We start from the raw sequence: 21,123 nt of genomic DNA on the forward strand, positions 1-21,123 counted from the left end.
TCCAGCCTAAGGCAAGGAAAAGTAGGGTGAGTTCCAAGTCACCCAGATTACCACTAGTCTGTCTGGATCCACTCCAGCTACTCAGAAACACACTCTTTCACCCAATGCCTGCATCTCTAAAACTCCAGCGTATGTATCCCACTCATTATTAAAAAAATACGTGAGAATCACCAACAGATGCAAAAACTATTGGGTGAAAGTTTGGTGGGGAACAGGATATTTACAAGACTCAGATTATTTATTAATTACAAAGGAAAAAACAGTAACTTAACTGTGGCAGACACCCTCTTACTAAGTAATCCAAGTCAACATCTCTGTATGGTACCAACAGGTGAATCTAGGTGACTCACACTTACGAGTTCTTTCTATAAGTTTGCAATTATTTCCAAATAAAAAGTTCAAAAATTATGCACAGGGCTTCCCTGGTGGTACAGTGGTTAAGAATCCGCCTGCCAATGCAGGGGACACGGGTTCGAGCCCTGGCCCGGGAAGATCCCACATGCCACAGAGCAAGAAAGCCCATGTGCCACAACTACTAAGCCTGCGCTCCAGAGGCCGCGAGCCACAACTACTGAAGCCCACGTGCCACAACTACTGAAGCTCGTGCGCCACAACTACTGAGTCTGTGCTCTGGAGCCCGCGAGCCACAACTACTGAAGCCCGCATGCCTGGAGCCCGTGCTCCACAACAAGAGAAGCCACCGCAATGAGAAGCCCACACACCGCAACAGAGAGTAATCCCGGCTCGCCTCAACTAGAGAAAGCTCACGCACAGCAACGAAGACCCAACGCAGCCAAAAATAAATAAATTAATTAAAAATATATCTATTAAAATTTTTTTAAAATTATGCACAAGTACATTTGTAAACTGGGAGGAAAGATAATTTAAGGACAGGCTTTGAGCTGTGGTGTCTTGCAGCCAGTCCCCAGAAAAATCCTTCTTTGGATTTCCTCAAGGTCTCTAAATGCATGGTCCCGCTCTTTGCACTCCCCCCATTGGAAGAAGCACCCCCATCCTCAGAACTGCAGCTCACTTACCCAAAGCTACAATGGCTGAAGGAGGTGCAGAGAAGGGCAGGGGGAGCCTGTGAAGCCCCTGAGACAGTGAGAAGCAGCCCTCCTCCTCCACGGCAATTTGATCAAAATGGTCCCAGGGACACTCTAGCCCACCTCTTCTCACTGTGGCTCGATGACCCTCTTTGGCTCAAGCCAGCTCATTGATTTTGCTCATTTCTTTTCCTGTTGAACTCTTTGGTCCACAGTGGAGATCATCTGCAAATAAAGCCCAGGGTTTCAAGGGGTTTCTGAGGCAATCAACCAGGCAGGAATATATTCTCCCATGTCAAATCCGCCTCTGACCATTCTTTATTATCATTTTTTTAAATATCACTCATTTTTTTCTCTGTTAAAGTTGTTCCTATTCATCTCACTTTGGCATTGCCCAGACAAATCTTCCTAAATTAGCGGAGTCCTACAGCACCCTGCCTGGTTAAGGAAAGGGGGAAAAAAAAAAAAAAGACAGACAGACTGTCTGCGGGAAAACTATTTAATTTGAGCTGGTCGCCCCTCTGAAAAATGATGTCCACATCAGATAAGGAGACGGACGGTTTAAATTGTTGTATCAGAACCGAGTTGCCTGGTTTTGAAGCTTCATTCCACACAATTGGAAACTGTTCTCTTCTCCTTTTTTTATAAGGCAATTGCCCAACTTGAAGGCTGTTTGTGATTGAAGTAGAGGCCACAATAATTTATACGGGAAAAGCCTCTAGATCAAATTGTGTATCTTCTAGGTAAGCATGCTGGGTAAATATTCCCTCAGTTTTATCTTTAATGCAATATCTGTACTTTATGCATTCTGTCAAGCTAACACTCCCTGGGGAATAGTTTACACACTGATATACAGGTAACTTGCTACTCATTACATTTAACGTGGTTTGTCTTTTCAAAGATGAGAATATTAAGTGTTATATCCTCCTTCTATAGAACCAGTTTGCCCTATGAATGTGCATTTGTTGCCCTAATGGGTCTCTTCCTGTTCTAATTAATATGACAACATAGCATTGTCATCAACCAATATTTATGGAGCAGCCCTCTGAGGCTTGTGTCTGTGCTGGGGGCTTTAATTGAAAGTCCTATCTTATTCTAGGGATCTATGCAACAGAGATACTCACACAGCTGTGCAAGGGCAGCTGTCCAAGTAGCTGGCAGCAGCATCGTTTGCTATGGCAAAACAATGGCATTAGCTAAATAGATTATTATACTGCCATTAATGAACTAGATCAATGTATTGTAACTGACATGTTATCATACGATGATATATTGGGGGAAATCGAAAAAAATGAACTGAAAAACACTACTGATGGAATGATTCCATTTTCAGGGGGAAAAAATCTAAGCATATGCAGTGTGTGTGTGTGTACATGTAGACATGTATGAAGCTTAACAACAGTAACCCTTGAGGAGTGGGACTAGAGCAGAAGGCAAGAAGACACTTATACTTTATTTCAGATGCTTATATATTATTTGAATTTTCTACAAAATAATATGCTACTTTTGTAAAAAAAAAAAAAGAAGAAAAAGAAAAATTAAAGAATTTTAGAAGACAATGTTCATTCAGTAATCATGTATTGCTAGACACTGTGCTCTCTTTATAACCATGTGAACAAGCAGCAGAGAGCAAAAGAATTAAATAAGCAGAAAACTTAATCTTCACAAACAAAAACTCTTTAAGCTAGGCTTTTTGCCTTAGGATAACTTCTATCAACATTAGCTAACAAAAATCTAAGAACTGAGATACACTGGCATTTCTCTAAAACAGGACACACTGTAGGGCCCCCTGAACATTCAGGATGAGGCGACTGCAATCACTTGCTGATTGATTAAAACAGTGAAGCAATGACACCTCCATGTGCCTGGGGGGCACTGTTATTGCCAATTCTTCAGTGGAGACACACAGCAAAGACACCTCCAGGGCTTCATGAGAGGCTCAGAGCAGCAGAGGGTCCTAACAATAGGCAAGTGGAAGAGAAATCTGGAGAAATAATAATAATAATGCAATTCTCTTAAAGGATTTAGGACTTGAAGGTCTCAGTTACATGCCAGATATAGAATTCAGGACCCAATATATTCTGAAAATGCTGTCCTATTGAGACCATAAAAGTCACCAAATTTCTGGGAATTGACAGCAACTGTGTGGAGTGGAGGAGAAAAAAGGCAAAAAGCTCAATCCCAACGTTGAGCCACGAACAGGTGTCTACCTGGATGTGTGCCAGAGAGCCCCCAAATCATGTGAAATCACCAAGCCCTCCACCTAGAAATAACAGTGGAAACACAAGACCCTCTCAGGGTTTTATATTTGGGTTTGGTTTTTTTTTGAAAGGGGAAATTAAAGGCACACATGCCTGATGTCCATAAAATAATGAGTAGTAAAAAGTGAATACGGTGGAATCTAATTATATGCAAATTTAACTTGGAAGCCTACTTTAGAACCTACACCTCAGGGAAGATTTAATTCTCCAAGGCATCCTGAGACCAGTGACAAAGGTCACGAGAGGGATGGCATTTTCTGTTCTGGTTCCGCTGATCAGCCAACTTGGAAAGGCAAGAAGCAAGCAGCCATGATCTTCTTACAACATTTTAAAGAATGACTGTAGACAGAATTGATCAAGCAAGTTTTAGGTTCAAAACAAGCAATTTTTGAGCATGTGCTATGTGCTGGATACTGTGCATGGTGTTTTCACATTTATCACCTCCTGAGTCCTCAAAACTCACTGATGCTTTAAAGTATATAGAGGTGATGACTAGACGGTGATGTTGAGTTAAAATCAGGTTAAATCCTGCAGATTATCAAGAGCCCTTAAATACCCAGTTCCCATTCACCACCAGGAATTTCAGGTTATCTGAAATGCAGAATATTGTGATGACCCACACAACTATATATGCATTTCCTTTTCATTCTTTCCTTTGGTCCACTCAGAGTTCTCAGTCTTTAACGAGTATAAGTACAGGGGTATTCTCAAGGACACTCATCCTTTTTCGTGGAGGAGGCGGGAGGGGAAGTGAACTGTCTAGCATACAGCCTCCTCCCAGTCTTGGAAAGCAGTATAACCCCTGCTACCACTAAAGGTAAGGGAATCAGAGCCTCCATCTCCCCACTCCCAGGCAGCCTGCTCAGCCAGTCAGACACCTTCACCGGGGACTGTGAACATAGAGCAAATGAGGAAATACAAGAGAAAGTTAGAATTCAAATGCAGTGGTAGCAGTGGTGGTATCTAGCAGAAGCAGCAGTGTCCTGGACAGACTATTATACTTAAAACATAGTTGATCTATACCCCAACTCATTAGGCTAGCATAAGATTGACATGAAAACCTGATAGAGACAGTACAATGAAGGAAAAATACATCAATCTCTCTCAAGAGTTCATATAGATGTAAAAATCCTAAACAATATTAACATGCTAAATCCAGCAATATAGGAAAGGAATATTATATTATAGCCAAGTTGAGACCAATGGAACAGAATATAAAACCAAGATACAAATTCATGCATATATGGACATGTGGTTTATTGTAAAGGTAGCACTGTAAAGCAATGAAAAAGGATAATAAATAGAGCTGGGACAGCTTGGTATCCGTACGGAAAAAATTTAATTGGACCTTTACCTCATACTACACTCAAAAATCATCTAGGAAGATTATGGACCTAAATGTAAAAGGCAAAATTACATAGAAGACTATCTTTGTGGGAAAAATTATAAAACAAGACAGAAAATATTAACCATAAGGGAAAATCCTGATATAATCGACTACACCAAAATTTTAAGATTTCTGTTTATCAAAATATACCATTAAGAGAGGGAAAAAAGGAAGCCACAGAGCAGAGCAGAAAAAAATGTGCACTCCTTAAAACCAACAAAGGCTCGGACCCGGGACGTATAGAGAAGTCTCAGAAATCAGTTTGATTAAACTCGAACAAGCCAATACTTTTTAAAGGGCAAAGGACTTAAAGAGACATTTCACATAGAGGAAATCCAAATGCCAATAAACATATAAGAAGGTAATCAACCTCTCTTGTAATCAAGAAATTCAAATTAAAGCCACAGTGAGCTATCCCTACACACCTACTACACAGGCCCAGGCTGCTAAAAGCGTCCTTCTGATTTATCATAAGGGAGGGGGCTTGGGTTCCAGGCAAGGGGACCCCCTCATCCCTCACTGCCTGTTCTGGTAGTGATTGTCTCCCCATGACTTAGAAGAGTGTCATTTTAGAAATGAGAAATTCGCTCTGACTATAAACAATCCTCCAAGCCGTTTTTGGTTGGCATTCTGTTAAAGCTGATGTCCTACTCTATGTCACGAAGTCTCAGGATGGGAAATGCCACTCATAAAAGTCTCTCTTTGTTTTTTCTAATTCTTCTTTGAAGCAACCCACCCCACCACTCTGGCCCCCTCAAACCTCTTTCCCTCCTATTCTTGGGCTTTGTTCAGGCTACTGCAAAACTGCACCTTTCAAACTTTGATTGTAAATGTCATTTGCTACAAGTACTAAGTCACTGTGTGGTTTGGTCCAATGTACACAGCATCTGTTTTGTTTTGTTTTTGAAGGTTTTAAAAAAAAATTTATTGAAATACAGTTGATTTACAATGTCGTGTTGCTTTCAGGTGTATAGCAAAGTGATTCAGTTACATATATATGTTCTTTTTTAGATTCTTTTCCATTATTGGTTATTACAAGATATTGAGTGTAGTTTCCTGTGCTATACAGTAAGTAGTCCTTGTTAGTCATCTATTTTATACGTAGTAGTGTTTATATTTTAAACCCAAACTCCTAGTTTATCGCTCCCCCACCCTTTCCCCTTTGGTAACCGTGTCTGTTTTCTATGTCTGTGAGACTATTTCTCCTTTATAAATAAGTTCATTTGTATCATTTTTTATAGATTCCACATATAAACAATATCACATGATATCTGTCTTTCTCTGTCTGACTTACTTCATTCAGTATGATAATCTCTAGGTCCACAGTGTCTTAAAGCACACTTTCCATCAGAGCCTCCACCCGTCAGAGCCATAAGACAGGGTCGCTGATGACCCTGTCTTATCCCTCGAACTTGGTCCAGGGACCAAGGTAGATATGTGGCCTCGGGAACGGGATGCAGCCTGGCCGCCCCTCCTCACACCAATGGCTTTCTTTTTCTTCCTTTTCTGTGCACTTGTGTTTCAGATAAAGTGCCCATCTCCCACGGCCAAGAAGAGGTCAAATTAAGAATGGTGCTTTTTAGCAACTACAAAAAGTTCTCATTTTCTCATCCAGTAAAATTCCCTAATGGCTGATATATGAGCCCAGTCTCTAAACGGTCCTGAATTGTGCCATTTCCCTCTCAGTGGCTCGGGCTCCCCGTGGGGCAGACTGCCACAGGCAACGCGGGTGCTGGGAGGAACCAGCTGGAATCATCATTTTCTCCCTTCCAGGCTTCTTGCCTTTGGTGCTTTAATTCATTCCAAAGTCCTAAACCTCAGAAGCGAACTGAGGAATCACAAGGGTCCTTAAACCGCCCCCATCTGAATCGGATGCAGCAGCCCGTGTTTATTTAAAGAAAACCAGTTCCTCCTTCCCAGGCTGGGCTCGAGAAGACACAGGGTAAAACTGGATGGGAGGGGGAAGGCCTCAAGCTGTATAAATGACCTAAAAAATTACTGTCCACGAGGCTCTTAAATCAGAGCCTCTGTATTTATGGCATTTAAAGACCCTGGAAATCTACCCCACCCAAGCAACAGCCTTTGTACTGAGATGGATTCTGTCTCTGGACAAAGAAGTCCCCAAAATGAGGTTTCTGGGCTTCCCACCCTGGCCCCATGCATGCCATGCCGGCCTGTGTCGTCTCCTGCCTAGTCTAGAGCCACGAGACACATGACCCAAGAGCCTGCGTTCTCTATGCAGTAGCTCAAGGCATCTGGAACATAAGAAACCTTAATAGAACTTTAATTTAGGGTATTAAGGCAGTTGTATCTTAAATCCAAGTCTAAGGACTTGGCTCTTAAATCTAAGGACTCTCTTGGCTACAGCCAACGCTGTCACCGCTGGCCTGGCATCGGTACCTGAAGCCCACTGTGCACAGGCAGTAGAGGAAGCAGATGCCCTGGGACCCTCTTGTCTACAGCTGCAGACACTCCCCTTCTGGGGAAGGGCCCTGGGTTGGCTTCTGTCAAGGAAAGGTTCACCCTGTCCCTGTGTTCCAGAGGGTTTTCTACCACTGCTAAAGAAGGGAGTTGCATCGCTAAAGTGGTCCCTCTCTCTCCACAGCCAGCCTCGAAAGCCTTCAGACTCCTGGAGAAATCTGAAGTTGATGAGCTCTGATGTAAGTGAACCACATTGGACTCAGTTCACTTGTCTGTCACTTTGAACTGGAAACAACAGATGTCACGTTTTGAAGAACTTCTGTGCAGCAAGCACCTGCTACATGTTTCACATAAGTGATTTTATCCTTTCCCTGTGTTAAAAATGAGAAACCCAAGGCTCAGAAAGGTTAAGTGACTTGCCTGAGGTCACACAGCTGTCTGACACCTGACTCCAAGACTGCTCCAGTCCCTGGATGCTGAGTTTCCTTGCACTGGGCATGCACTTCGCCGTGTCCTTCTGCAGTGGGAATCAGAATTCTCTGAGGTCATCCACTCTCCCCACCAGGAACCCCTTGTGGCCGCAGCAGAAGTCTGAACCTCACAGGAAGAGAGGAGAGAGAGGAGCCATCATTTTTTTCCCCCCTGTGAGCCAGGCTGGGGCCCCTTCAGACTCGCACCACTCCTACTCCAGCCACTTCTGCCCTCGCATCTCCTTCACGGCAAGTGGCGCTGGTGTCTCATTTTCTGCAAATTTCCTTTTTCAGATGAAAGCTGTTGAGCATGAAGAAAACGTGACTGAAAGCAAAAACATGAAGGGACATGGCTTGCGGGCGAGGCTGCCAGCTCCTCCGCGGTGGGTGGGTCAGGGTCCCCGGGCAGGGGCATTCGGCGGCGTTGGACGGGACTCTGCCCAGTGCCACACACCCAGCTCAGCAGACTCTGACCTGACTCTCATCTACTCAGCAACCTTCTGTGGCTCCCTGTCTCCCACACCAAGGAACATCTATGCCTCTCAGCTGCGGTCCCCTAAACTTTCTCCTGGCACCTCGTGGTCTAGGAGCACAGACCTGCGTCAGCCCCCGCACACCGTGCTCTCTCTCACCTCCATGCCTGGGCTTGTGCCACTCCTTCCACCAGACTCTGGCTATTCCCGCAACTCCTGACTAATACTCAGGTGAACCCTCCTCCAGGAAGCCTTCTCTGATTCCTCCCACCAGATGCTTGCCTCCCTACCAAAGTCTGTATCCCCTGTCCAGTAGCAATCTGGCTGTGTGTGTCCCACCCAGCAGCATCCAGAGTATGGGGACTGCATCTGGTCACAACTTTGTCCCCATTGGGGCCTTCAGCTGATGTAGGGGGGTCCAAACCTGCTCTGGGATTGCCTGGCTTCCTAGCCTGGAGAGGGCACTGGCCCAAAAATGGTCACAAGCGTCAGCCCCAGTGAGGCCCCAAGTTTCCATCCTTGGAGCTGCAGACAAAGGCCATGCTCACAAAAGGCACAGCGCGGTCACCTCTCCTGGAACAAAGAGACGGCACGTGGGCATCACCCTCGGTGGCGACGGACACTCCGAGCCTAGCTACCCGCACCACGCTGGTTGCCATGGCATGTTTTAATTAAGTGTAAGGATTTTGTGTCTTGATAACAGCAAAAACGACTCCCTTTTGTTTGTCTCCGCTCCCTCTGGGAACAGAGATAGGGTGTGGAGCTCAGAGCTGGTTCTCAGGGGAGGGATGGGGAGGGAGGCCCCTGCGGAGGGGCCCTGGGGAGGTGGGCTGCCCCTCTGACATGTCGCTGCTCCACTGCCCTGGGACCAGTTTCCCCTGTCAGGAGGCACCTCCTCAAGCTGTCGCCCATGATGGGATAAGGGCATGGGACAGTACTGGCAGGCTGATCTGTTCTCACTCCCTGGTAGGTAGCCTCCGCTTCCATCAGGGATCAAGACAAGGCCACAGAGGGACACAGAAGCAGAACAGGAAAATCAGAAAATCCAAAGCTGCTTCTGCCAACGGCCACCATGTGGCTGGTGGTACAGGTACAGGCCTGCCCATGTGTCTCAGCTCACATGCTGCCACTCCTTAGCCTAGTCCCCAGTGAGCCCCTTAGCTGCTTCTAGCCTGAGGCCAGCGTGCATTTATACGAAGAACCTGCATAATGAACCCTCCCATTAGTCCAAGGTCCCACCTCGTTTGCATTTTCATCTGAATTGAGCAAAATGAGCTGAGCAGAGACTGGGGGAGGCATTCTGTGGAATCTCTGATCATACAGGTTAGGGACCTTGGAAATGGAGCCAGGATTCGAATCCAGGTTTGTCTGACGCCAAAGATCTTGGTATTCCCTCTCCCCAGCTGCCTATTCAACATTCCCTGGATGTGTACTGTGCTCAGAGCACTCACTCAGCCATGCACTGAGCCCTCTGGAACTTCTGCGGGGGAGATAGATGAGGACTCCAATCCCGGGCTCATGGCCCAGGCCAGCGCTATCTGATGAAATAAAATGCCAGCCACATCTGTCATTTTAAATTTTCTAGTAGCCACCTTAACAAATGAAAAGAAACAAGTGAAATTGATTTTAATAAAAAATGTCTTTAGCACACTATCCAAAATATCATTTCAACATTTAATGAGATCATTTACATTCTCTTTTTCATATTAAGTCCTAGAAATCTGAAGTGTGTTTTACCCTTACAGCACCTCTCATTTCAGACGCCTCATCCTGTCGTGCCCCAAGCCTGAGCTCCTAACCATGACAGCACGTCCCACCCCTCTGCTTCTCTGAGTTCTTTCCCACACAAGATCTCCTTTTCTTTTTTTGGCTGCTTTGGGTCTTCATTACTGCGCACCGGCATTTCTCTAGTTGCAGCAAGCGTGGGCTACTCTTTGTTGCGGTGCACAGGCTTCTCATTGCAGTGGGTTCCCTTGTAGTGGAGCATGGGCTCTAGGTGAGCAGGCTTCAGTAGTTGTGGCATACAGGCTCAGTAGCTGTGGCTCGTGGGCTCAACAGCACAGCCTCAGTCGTTGTGCCACACGGGCTTAGTTGCTCCGCGGCATGTAGGGTCTTCCCGGACCAGGGCTCGAACCCATGTCCCCTGCATTTGCAGGCGGATTCTTAACCACTGCACCCCCAGGGAAGTCCAAGATCTCCTTTTATCCCCACATCAAGGCAGCGTGCACACACAGTTGCTCTCTTACGGGTGGGGTTGCCAGCCTCCAGATGGTCCCCAGTGATCCTTGCGTCTGAGTATTTACGTCCCTGTGTGGTCCCCTCCGTACGAAAGAGGGCTGCCCTGTGAAACCAACAGTACATTGCAAACTGGCAGAGCGTGACTCTGAGGTTGGTCCTGAAAGTCACTGCTTTCACCTTTGGATGCTCATTCTCAGGGAAGCTGGCCACCCTGTTGTGAGGACACTCAAGCAGCCCGACGGAGAGGTCCACGCGGCAAGGAACTGAGGCCTCCTGCCGACAGCCAGCGCTAACTTGCCAGGCAGGCAAGTGAGCTCTCTTGGAGGTGAATTCACCAGCCCCAGTTGAGCTTTGAGATGCCTGGAGCCCCACCCACCAAGAGCTTGACTGCAGCCTCCTGAGAGGCCCTGTGCCAGGGCCCAAATAAGCCACTCGTGGATTTCTGTCCCATGGGCTGTTTGAAATCCTAATTTTTTGTTTGAAGCCACTAAGGTTTGGGTAGCGATAGATAATTAATACACCAGGACAGACTTGGACACCTACCCAGGCTGACTCATCTCACAAGCCACAAGGCTGAGCAAACACAGCTCAGTCCTGGAGAATCCCAGCTCTGATATGGGCCCCAGGGACCCCAGTCAGGTGGCCCCCGCACCACGTGAGCCCCCCCACCGACCCCTCTGTCTCTAGCTGCCACTCCTCCTTCAGACACTTGGCACCAAATTGCTTTGTGACGCATTCATTCTCTCCATCACCCTCAAGGAATTGACTAGCTCATCTCAAACCACAGGTCAGGCTAGATGGAGTGGCAGAGGCTGCAGCGGAGCCAGCAGGAAGGGTGCATCTCACTGTCCAGGCCTCCAAGTTATAAAAGAGTAACCCTTCACCCTGGCAAGCTCCTGCTCTCTCGCCAATCTCTCTCCTGCTGATGTCTTTTCCCAGATTGCTGCCGGAAAAGCCAAGGCTCCCTCTTAAACTCATTCACCCGGCCCACCTCCAGTTCTGAGGCAGCGAGTGTAAGAAATGGCCCCATTAAGAGCACACCACGGGGGACTTCCCCTGGTGGCGCAGTGGTTAAGAATCCGCCTGCCAATGCGGGACATGGGTTTGATCCCTGGTCTGGGAGGATCCCACATGCCACGGAGCAGCTAAGCCCGTGCGCCACAACTACTGAGCCTGTGCTCCAGAGCCCGCGAACCACAACTACTGAGTCCACGTGCCACAACTACTGAAGCCCGCGCACCTAGAGCCCCGTGCTCCACAAGAAAAGCCACCGCAGTGAGAGACCCGTGCACCGCAACGAAGAGTAGCTCCCGCTCGCCGCAACTGGAGAAAGCCCATACTCAGCAACAAGGACCCAAAGCAGCCAAAAAAAAAAAAAAAAAGAGCACACCACGGAAGTTCCAGGGAGAGGGGGCACATGTGCATGACATGGGAAGGAATCCAGCCCCCGCCCTCCCCCACGCCCACCCTCAAGTCTCCTCTGTTTTGAGGGACCCTTAGTCTTTAAGGGTCGGGGGATAAATCGACCCTTGGCTCGGGGAGGGATAAATCAGGGTCGGAGGGATAAATCAGGAACTTGAGATTAACATACACACAGTACTATATATAAGATGGATAACCAACAAGGACCTACGATACAGCACAGGGAACTCTACTCAGTATTCTGTGATAACCTACATGAGAAAAGAATCTGAAAAAGAATGGATATATGTATATGTATAACTGAATCAGTTTGCTATACACCTGAAACTAACACAACATTGTAAATCAACCATGCACCAATAAAATTTTTTTTAATTAAAAAATTACTTTAAATAAAATATCTTAAAAAAAAAAAACCACCTTACAGGTTTGATATTAACTCCCCATTCTCCTTCCTTCACGGTCTCCCCGAAGGATGGTGTGCAGGGGTGCAGGTGTGGTTTTAAGTGACCTTCCCCTTGGACTTCTCAGTACTAAGCAGTTACTTTCTCATTCCTACCCTCAGCACCTCCTACTTCCACTGCCCAGCCCCTCAGGGACCAACCTACCAGCCCCTAAGCTTGGAGGGATGAGGGGGGAGTCAGTACCCTGGAAACAGGCACCCTCAGAAATCCTCTCACCTCACGGAGTGTGGACTCAGATGTCACAGCCTGGCTGGCAGGATGGCACCATCACTCATGTGTCCATTTATGCAGCAGGCATGTCTTTTTTTTTTTTTAAACATCTTTATTGGAGTATAATTGCTTTACAATGGTGTGTTACTTTCTGCTTTATAACAAAGAGAATCAGCTATACATAAACATATATCCCCACATCTCCTCCCTCCTGCATCTCCCTCCCACCCTCCCTATCCCACCCCTCTGGGCGGTCACAAAGCACCGAGCTGATCTCCCTGTGCTATGCGGCTGCTTCCCACTAGCTATCTGTTTTACATTTAGTAGCGTATATAAGTCCACAGCAGGCACGTCTTGAGGGCCCAGGAAGTCAGCTCAGGTGCTGAGCCAACTGTGTGGGCACAGAAACGAGAGGCTCGGGGACGTCCTCCATCTGGTCGTATGCCCAGGTGTGCTGTGATGATGCTGTGCACATGCCATGCACACGTGCGAGTGATTGGGTGGGGGCATTTCTTTTTTTTTAATAAATTTATTTATTTTATTTGTTTATTTTTGGCTGTGTTGGGTCTTCGTTGCTGCAGGTGGGCTTTCTCTAGTTGCGGCGAGCGAGGGCTACTCTTCTTGCAGTCTGCGGGCTTCTCATTGCGGTGGCTTCTCTTGCTGCAGAGCACAGGCTCTAGGCGCGCGGGCTTCAGTAGTTGTGGCACGCAGGCTCAGTAGTTGTGGCTCGTGGGCTCTAGAGTGCAGGCTCCGTAGTTGTGGCGCATGGGCTTAGTTGCTCCACAGCACGTGGGATCTTCCTGGACCAGGGCTGGAACCCGTGTGCCCTGCATTGGCAGGCGGATTCTTAACCACTGCGCCACCAGGGAAGTCCTGGTGGGAGCATTTCTTGACTTTGTTAGTCTAGTTAATGAATCAGCTATTTAAGATTTTACTCAACTGGTATGTTCTTTGTTTTTTGTCACTTTGAATGGTTTTGCTCCGAGCGGATTCTCCACACTGAAGCTAGAGTGAACTTTTCAGAGCCCAAATTTGATCTGTATCGTTCTCCTGGTGAAAACCCTCAGAAAGCTTCCCACTGCTCTCAGGATAAGGACAAAACCCCGTAACATGGCCCTGACCCCCTTCCCCCACCATATATTGTCCCACCCTCGCTCCCTGCTCTCAGCTCCAACGCCACAGTCCCTTGGAGCTGCCCCAGGGCCTTTGCTCAGGCCTCCCTCCCTCTTTATCTTCCTTTCTAGAAGGCGGAAGCTGCCCAACAGCCTTTTCCAGGCCCTCCTTACATCACGTGTCTGCCGTTTGCAGATGCCTGCATCCTTTACAACAGCACAGCTCATTTGTGTGGTTAGTTACTTGCTCTGCCTCCTCCATAGCCCAGAAGCTCCATGAGAGCTGCAACTGTATCTGGTTTTGCTCACCATGGTGCCCAAAACACCCAGACCAGTCCCTGGTACATAATATCTGCTCAATAAACATTTGTTAAATAAATGAATGAATTATGAACTCCAGACCCCAGCTTCTGAAATTAAATGTCCTCAGCCCCTACTGCCTAGTATTTCTCCAGGTATCGGGTCCTCTCTCCAACTTCAGTCTCCCCATCTTTTAAAGGGGTTATTAATTCTTTCCTGGCCTCCAGAACAGGGTGGTTTTGAGACTCACAAAAGCTAGCAGGGGCCCTGCAGTGTGGTGCTTAAAAACATGGGCTTTGGTCTCTGAAGGACCAGAGTGCGGATCCCTGTTCAGCCCCCACTAGCTGGGCAGTGGTTATCCTGCTGGTATTGCTTATAATTGCACGCGATTCCATCAACATTTGCACCTGAACATGTAAGCTATTCTAAGTTCTCATTATTCGTTCATATATCTCCTAACATCTTCATAACTTTGTGATACAGTGGTTTTTGCACCCCATATAGCACCAACATGTAAAACAGGTTTTCTCCTTTACAGACAGGGTTTTCACATTTATTCTCCCCATGAAGACTATTATCCCCACTTCTAGATGATGAAACTAAGGCTCAGAGAGGTCCACTGACTTCCCAAAGCCACGCAACTGGGAAATATAGTGACAACCCAAGTCATGCTGCAAAGTGGAGCCAGGAATCCCCACCATAGGGTGGTGGGTGAGGGCTCGGCCCAGGACGCGGCACCGTGCCACACACACAGCACTCAACAAGCACAGGCACCACTCGCTGCCCAAGCAAGAGCCCAGGAAGGCAAGTGCCCAGGAAGGCAGGACAGTGGTTCTGTGCCCACCACCCCTCCACTGGCACTGAGCCTGGAGTGTTCAGGAATTACTGGTCGTTGATATGCACTCTCTCTCTCTCCATTTGCCTTCACTTAAGGACCATCCCCTGTCCCTGTCAGTCCTGTGCCACAGGTCAGCATGCCTGCATGCAGGTCCTGCCCTGCAGATGGACCCTTGTGGCACCCAGAGACTCCTGCCAGCCTCAGCCCTTCACCAGGGAAGAAGGCCAGCTACACCAATGAAGACGAGCCCCCTCCCAGTGCCTTGGTCACTGCAGGGACAGGTCAGAATCTCTAGCAGATCCAGGGGTTCTCAGTCCAGAGAACCCGGGACCCTCATCCTCCCTCCAGGCCATTTGCCTTCTGCTGCAGAGAGAGGGCCTGGTGGGCTGAGATGCTGTGTTTTTGGAATCCCAGGACACCATTTCCATAGAGCAGCCCCAATTGACACCCACTGGGGTCCCACGTGAAGGGCGGAGCGGGGGGTGTTTGATGGCTCGGTGTGCTCATGAGGCTCGTGGATCACGAAAACGATTAGAGTTACAGTCCAAACGCTGGCTCCAGCACAAAGCGCCTGGCCTATTCATCCTGCCCCTCAGTGGGCCCGGCCGCCACACCCCACCCATACCTCTGCCCAGAAAAGAGAGGTTCATTACTTGCTGCAGTGGGTCATATGGACACAAATTTCACTGCACATTCTTTAGACAGAATTAACCAAGAACGGCAGCAGAGGCCACCGCTTTCCCCCCACTATGCCCTCCATTTCCCTGACGCTCTTGTCCCGGGAAAAGCAGAGAGGAGTGTGGGCACTCAACTGCCCCAGCCACAGAGATTACCCCGTCCGTTTACTAAGGAGCAGGGCTGGCCTCAGCATCGTGGAGCAAAGGTTAATGACCGCGTCTCTCCCAGACTGTCTCCTTTCCTTAACTGGTTCTTGCCAGCTTAGAATGGAAGCCTGCTTTCAGCAAAGATGCCTATATATTTATAGGAAGAACAAGGAGATGGTTTGCCTCGGGGCTAAAAGTACTTACCTAAAATAACAAGTGTAGGCAAAGATGTATAGAAACTGAGCCCTCATCCATTGCTAGGGGGAACGTAAAATGGTGCAGCTGCATGGAAAACAGTTTGACAGTTCTTCCAAAAACAAAAAACACAGAATCATCATATGACCTAGTAATTCCATTCCTAGGTATATATCCAGAAGAACTGAAAGCAGGGACTCAAAGATACTTACACATCATGTTCACAGCAGCACTATTCAAAATAGCCAAAGGTAGGCAAAACCCAAGCAACCCCATCTGTCCATTGATTGATGAATGGGTAAACCAAATGTGGTCTATCCAAGCAGTGGAATATTATTCAGCCTTAAAAAGGAATGAAATTCTGATACATGTTCCAGCATGGATGAAACTTGAAAACATGCTATGTGAAAGCAGCTAGATACAAAAGGACAAATGTTGTGTGACTCCAATTACACATGTCTATTCATTTGTCCAATTGCATTTGTCTATTCTGAGGCACCCAGAATAGACAAATCCATAGAGACAGAAAGAAGGATGGTGGTGGCCAGGGGCTGGGGGAAGGGAGAATGCGGAGTCATTGCTTAATTAGTACAGAGCTTCAGAGTCAGATGATGAAAGAGCTCTGGAAATGGAAAGTGGCAATGGTTGCACAACATCGTGGATGTGCTTGATGCCACTGAATTGTATGCTTAAAATTGATAAAATGGCAAAAGAGAAAAAAGTGCTGTCTATAAGCAGAAGGTCCTTTCCTTTCAAGGTTCAGTTTCATTCTTCACTCAACCGTAGTTCACTGCGAGTCAGCCTCAAGGCAGAATGGAATAAAGTGTTCTGTATCCATAAGGAGCTCCCCTATGAGTGCGTTCTGGGTGCAGACACTTAGATCACAGTCCTAGTACAGGGAGATCATAAAGATACTGTCCAGCGAGTAAAGCTCAAGGTTCAAGGAAGAAGCCTGCAGTATGGTAGCCCAGCTCCCACCTGAAACCTCTCCGCAGGTTTTGGGGCTTGGAGGCAGCAAAGGTGACAAGTCACCCCCCAGTGTATTCATGGGGGAGGAACAGAGGGAGAAATGGGGGAGCCGGGGCAGCCAGGGGGGTTCGGCAGGCCTAGAGTGCCACCTCTGCCCTCAGTTTAACCCTTCATCTACCCTGCCAAAGAGAGCTGAGAGGTCTGCTAGCCCCACAAGTGTTACCAATTAATAATAATCAGAAGACGAAGGCAAAGACAATCTAACTCTCACTGAGTGCTTCCTGTATACAGGCCAAGCACTGTGCCAAGAGCTCCACCTGCATTTCCTTATTTAATGCGCCCCACAACCCCAGGGGGTAACCAACATTATTATCATTTTACAAATGAGAAGACTGACCTGTCCGAGGTCACAGGTAGAAAGACAAACTTCAGTTGGAAACTCTGCGCAAAAAGCATTTTTCTTTTCTTCTCAAAATGAGTAGGGCACATGCCTGAGGGCTAAAAACTCGTACACCGTAGGTGGTTTTTTGAACCCTAAACTTCCCCCCATTTGTCTGTCTCCAGAGCTGACCTCCGAAGACCCCAGCCAAAAATGTGGGGCAAACTTATCACCCTGAATTATTTGTGGACTTAGGTCTTTGTCGGATTTTTAAGTATCCAGTGGCTCTGACCTGGGACGGGGCTCGGAGGGGCTCAGGAAGAGGCCTGGACTGGACTCAGACTCCCTGCTGCCCTCCTTCTGGAACAAGCTCCAGCGCTTGCTCACTCAGTGAGGCCTGAAAGATGTTGATGCTGGAAGACAGTCTCTAATACAGATGCCCGGCATTGGCCGTGGGTTGCATTCATGGGCATGCTCTCACTTAACCCCTTGAGAACTCTGTGGAGTAAAACATCCTATCTTCGTTTCTCAGATAAAGAGCTGAGGCTCAGAGGGGCAAGACGACTTGTCTCCGAGTTCCAGAGGGAGCGCGGAACCAGCTACATAATTTTCAAGGCCAGTGCTAAATGAAAACGTGGGGTCTGCTGTTTAAAAGTGATTCAGAATCTCAGGATGCTGACAATAGGAAACCAGATGCAGGGGCCCTTCTGAGTGTGGGAACAGGTTGCAGGCCTGTGAAGTCAGCCCAGGGAGTTAGAAATGAGCCAGGATCTCCGGGCACATGTTCCAGAACGCAACAGCTGCCTCTTCTGCCCCCTAAACACAGCTGCCCTGGGGCCCCGGGGCTGCAGCCCGCAGAGTGGGGAAGGGGCCTGTGAAGTGAGACAGTGACTAAAGGCCTCGACAGAGCCAGGTCACAGACTCCAGCTCCTATGTCATTGATCGCATTAGCTCAATTCAATTGTGATTCTCTCTAATTACAATCCTTTTCTAGGAACAAGAGGGCCAAACTGAATTAGGAGGGGGAAACAGCCCATACTTTCATTCAGAAAAAAAAAAAAAAACTGGAATAAAAGCAAAATTAGATTTCACTCTGTGGGTCCTGGATTGAGGAGCTAGAGGACCTGGGCTGAGGCTTGCCTCTGCCACTTGACCTTGCACGGCTACCGAGAACCAAGGCTTCTCCACTCACAGCCTTAGTTTCCTTACCTGTGAAATGGGAATAAAATAGCTATTTTTGGAATTTTTATGAAGATTAAGATAGACAGTGCAGTGGTAAGTACTTTATCTTTGGAGGATGCTCGTAAAAATTACATTCTCTTATTTAATTTCAGGAGTGTCATGGTGTGCTGAGGTACAGTCACAGTATCCCTGGAAGTGCCTGGAAGTCAAGTTAAGAACTGCTAAAATAAGGAATGTAAAGGCACAATGCAACCAAATATTTGTGGTTATTTTGTGGGATTTCAAGCCACTGTAATATGAATACACTGAATTCGAAAAGCTTTGTTGAAATATTCAGCCTTTTAAACAAATAAGCCAGAGGACCTATGCGTTATTTTATTCTGCTCTAGCATGAATATTTCATAAATTACATGCAATTATTAACAACATCAACACTAGCAAATTAATTACTGTCAATTCATATTAATAAAATTGCATTTTGTAATAAATAAGGTTAGTTTACTGTGCCCCATCAGTCTCAGAGGTATTCACATTTGTCAATTGTCCTCTACTTCAGGCTAAAACAAAAGTAATCAAATAACTAATTATTGTACTAAATGTAGCACTGCTTTCCCGTCAATGAAAACTCACATTATTTATAACCCTTAGGACTGAATATTCAAATCTGTGTTGATTCCTACGCTAAGAGGAACTGCCAGCCCTCCCCCTTTTCACCTGCTCCCTCAGCCTCCACCCTCGGCCACCCAAGGAACAACATGAGGATCACCTGGACATTGGTGAAGATGTCTCAGCAAGTGGTCAGTGGTCATTGCAGTGAACAAGAACTCAAGCAAAGGTTGCCGAATCTGCTGGAAGCGTCCCCAATGCCAGTGGCCGGGTGTCCCATTTCTTGCATTCAGAGCGACACAGGTTTCCTCTACCATTGTTCATTCTTACAAATAAAAATTCCTTCTCCAGAGTTGTAACTTGAGATTACAACACAGATTCGTCTCCAGGTATCCATTTCAAAGCCTGGGGGTCGGCTTACCAACATGAAATCAAAATAACAACAACAATTATCTACGGAGCTCACTGCAGAATTAAATCACATGTTCTTGATTTCACCTGACACTCACGCACAGTTTAGTGCATTAGTAGTTCCATTTTACAGGTGGAAAGACTAAAGTCAGGAAGGAGGAAGGGCAGCCAAGCCTGCCCTGCTGACCTCACCTCCCCTGAGATGTCCACTGAACACTCCCAAGGTTCCCTTAAAGTAGCAACAAACAACTGGAAGCTTGTGTTAGGCCAGCCCAGAGGTTGGCTTCCTCCCTGGGGATGCTCAGGCCTGGACGAGCAGACAAAACATTTGGCCAATCCCACATGGGCCAGTGGCATCTTACACCCTCCATATTTAACCACCAGTTAAAATATGTGTCAATACAAATGGCCAACAGGTACATGAAAAGATGCTCAGCATCACTATTAATAAGGAAAATGTAAACAAAAACCACAAGGGAGACAACACCTCACACCTATTAGAATGACTCATCAAAAAACCGAGAGATAACAAGTGTTGCCGAGGATGTGGAGAAAAGATCAAACTTGTGCACTGTTGGTGGGAGTATAAATTGGTACAACCATATAGAAAACAGTATGGAGGCTCCTCAAAAAATTTAAAATGTTGCAGCAATCCCGCTTCTGGGTATATATCCAAAGGAAACGAAGTCAGGATCTTGAAGAGATATATGCAGTCCCAGGTTCGCTTCAGCATTATTCACAAGAGTCAAGACATGGAAGCAACCTAAGTGACCGTCAACTAATGAGTGGGTAAAGAAGATGTGGTACAAATACACAATGGAGTATCATTCAGCCATGAGAAAGAAAGAAATCCTGCCATTTGTGACTACACAGATGGACCTTATGGGCATTATGCTAAGTGGAAGAAGCCAAAGCCAAAGCCAAATACTGTATGGTATCCCTTATGTGTGAAATCTAAAAAGAGCCAAAGTCATAGAAACAGAGTAGAATGGCTATTACCGGGGTTTGAGGTTTGGGGAAAATGGAGAGATGTTGGTCAAAGGGGAGAAACTTTTCAGTCATAGGAACGAATATGTTTGGGGATCTAATGTACAGCATAGTGATTATTATACTGTACTATATACTTGAAAGTTGCTAAGAGAGTAGATCTTCAAGGTTCTCATCACAAAAAAAGAAATGGCTGTTATGTGGGGTGACAGAGGTGTTAGCTAATGACACAGCGGTAATCATTTCACTGTATATAAGTGTATCAAATCAACATGTTGTGCACCTTAAACTTACACCACGTTATATGTCAATTATATCTCAGTAAAGCTGGAAAAATTAAAAATACAGATCCATTTTCCCCCAAGGGGGAAATTCTTTTCTGAGATTTGTATAGATGTTTATAAGTGACGGAAATATGTCAAACTAATCACACACAAAAAAGGTTTCATCAGCAGTTTCTACCTAGATGCAGAATTATCAGAATGTGCCTTAGAGCCTGTATTAGTTTTCTATCGCTGCTGTAACAAATTACCCTGAACTTGGTGACTTCAAACAACAGAGATTTACTCTCAGTTCTGGGGTCCAGAAGTCTACAATCAAGGTGTTGGCAGGGTGTGCTCCCTCCAAAGCCTCTAGTGGACGCTTGCCTCTTCCAGCTTCTGGTGTCCCCAGTGTGCCTTGGCTTGTAAGTGCATCACTCCAATCTCTGCCTCCATCTTCCTTCTGTGTGTCTGCGCAAATGTTCCTCTTCTTATAAGGACAGTAGTCACGTTGGATTTAGGGCCCACCCTAATTGCATATGGCCACATCTTACCTGGATTGCATTTGCAAAGACCCTATTTCCAAACAAGGTCACATTCATGGGTTCTGGATGGACATGAATTTTGTGTGGACACTATCCAACCCAGTGTAAAGTGTACTTCTTACT

General features: G+C 46.7%; 1 long non-coding RNA gene across 1 annotated transcript in view; it reads right to left on the reverse strand.

The window, feature by feature from the left end:
• LOC141276729 (uncharacterized) overlaps window positions 1–1,246 on the reverse strand; it is a 35,118-nt gene extending 33,872 nt beyond the window's left edge. The window contains exon 1 of the long non-coding RNA XR_012326718.1: window positions 1,038–1,246. This is a non-coding gene — a long non-coding RNA (uncharacterized lncRNA). The remainder of the gene's footprint in view (window positions 1–1,037) is intronic.
• Between the last annotated feature and the right edge of the window lie 19,877 nt (window positions 1,247–21,123).

The sequence above is a fragment of the Tursiops truncatus genome, chromosome 16 (assembly GCF_011762595.2).
Source record: "Tursiops truncatus isolate mTurTru1 chromosome 16, mTurTru1.mat.Y, whole genome shotgun sequence".
In the NCBI taxonomy this organism is placed as follows: Eukaryota; Metazoa; Chordata; class Mammalia; order Artiodactyla; family Delphinidae; genus Tursiops; species Tursiops truncatus.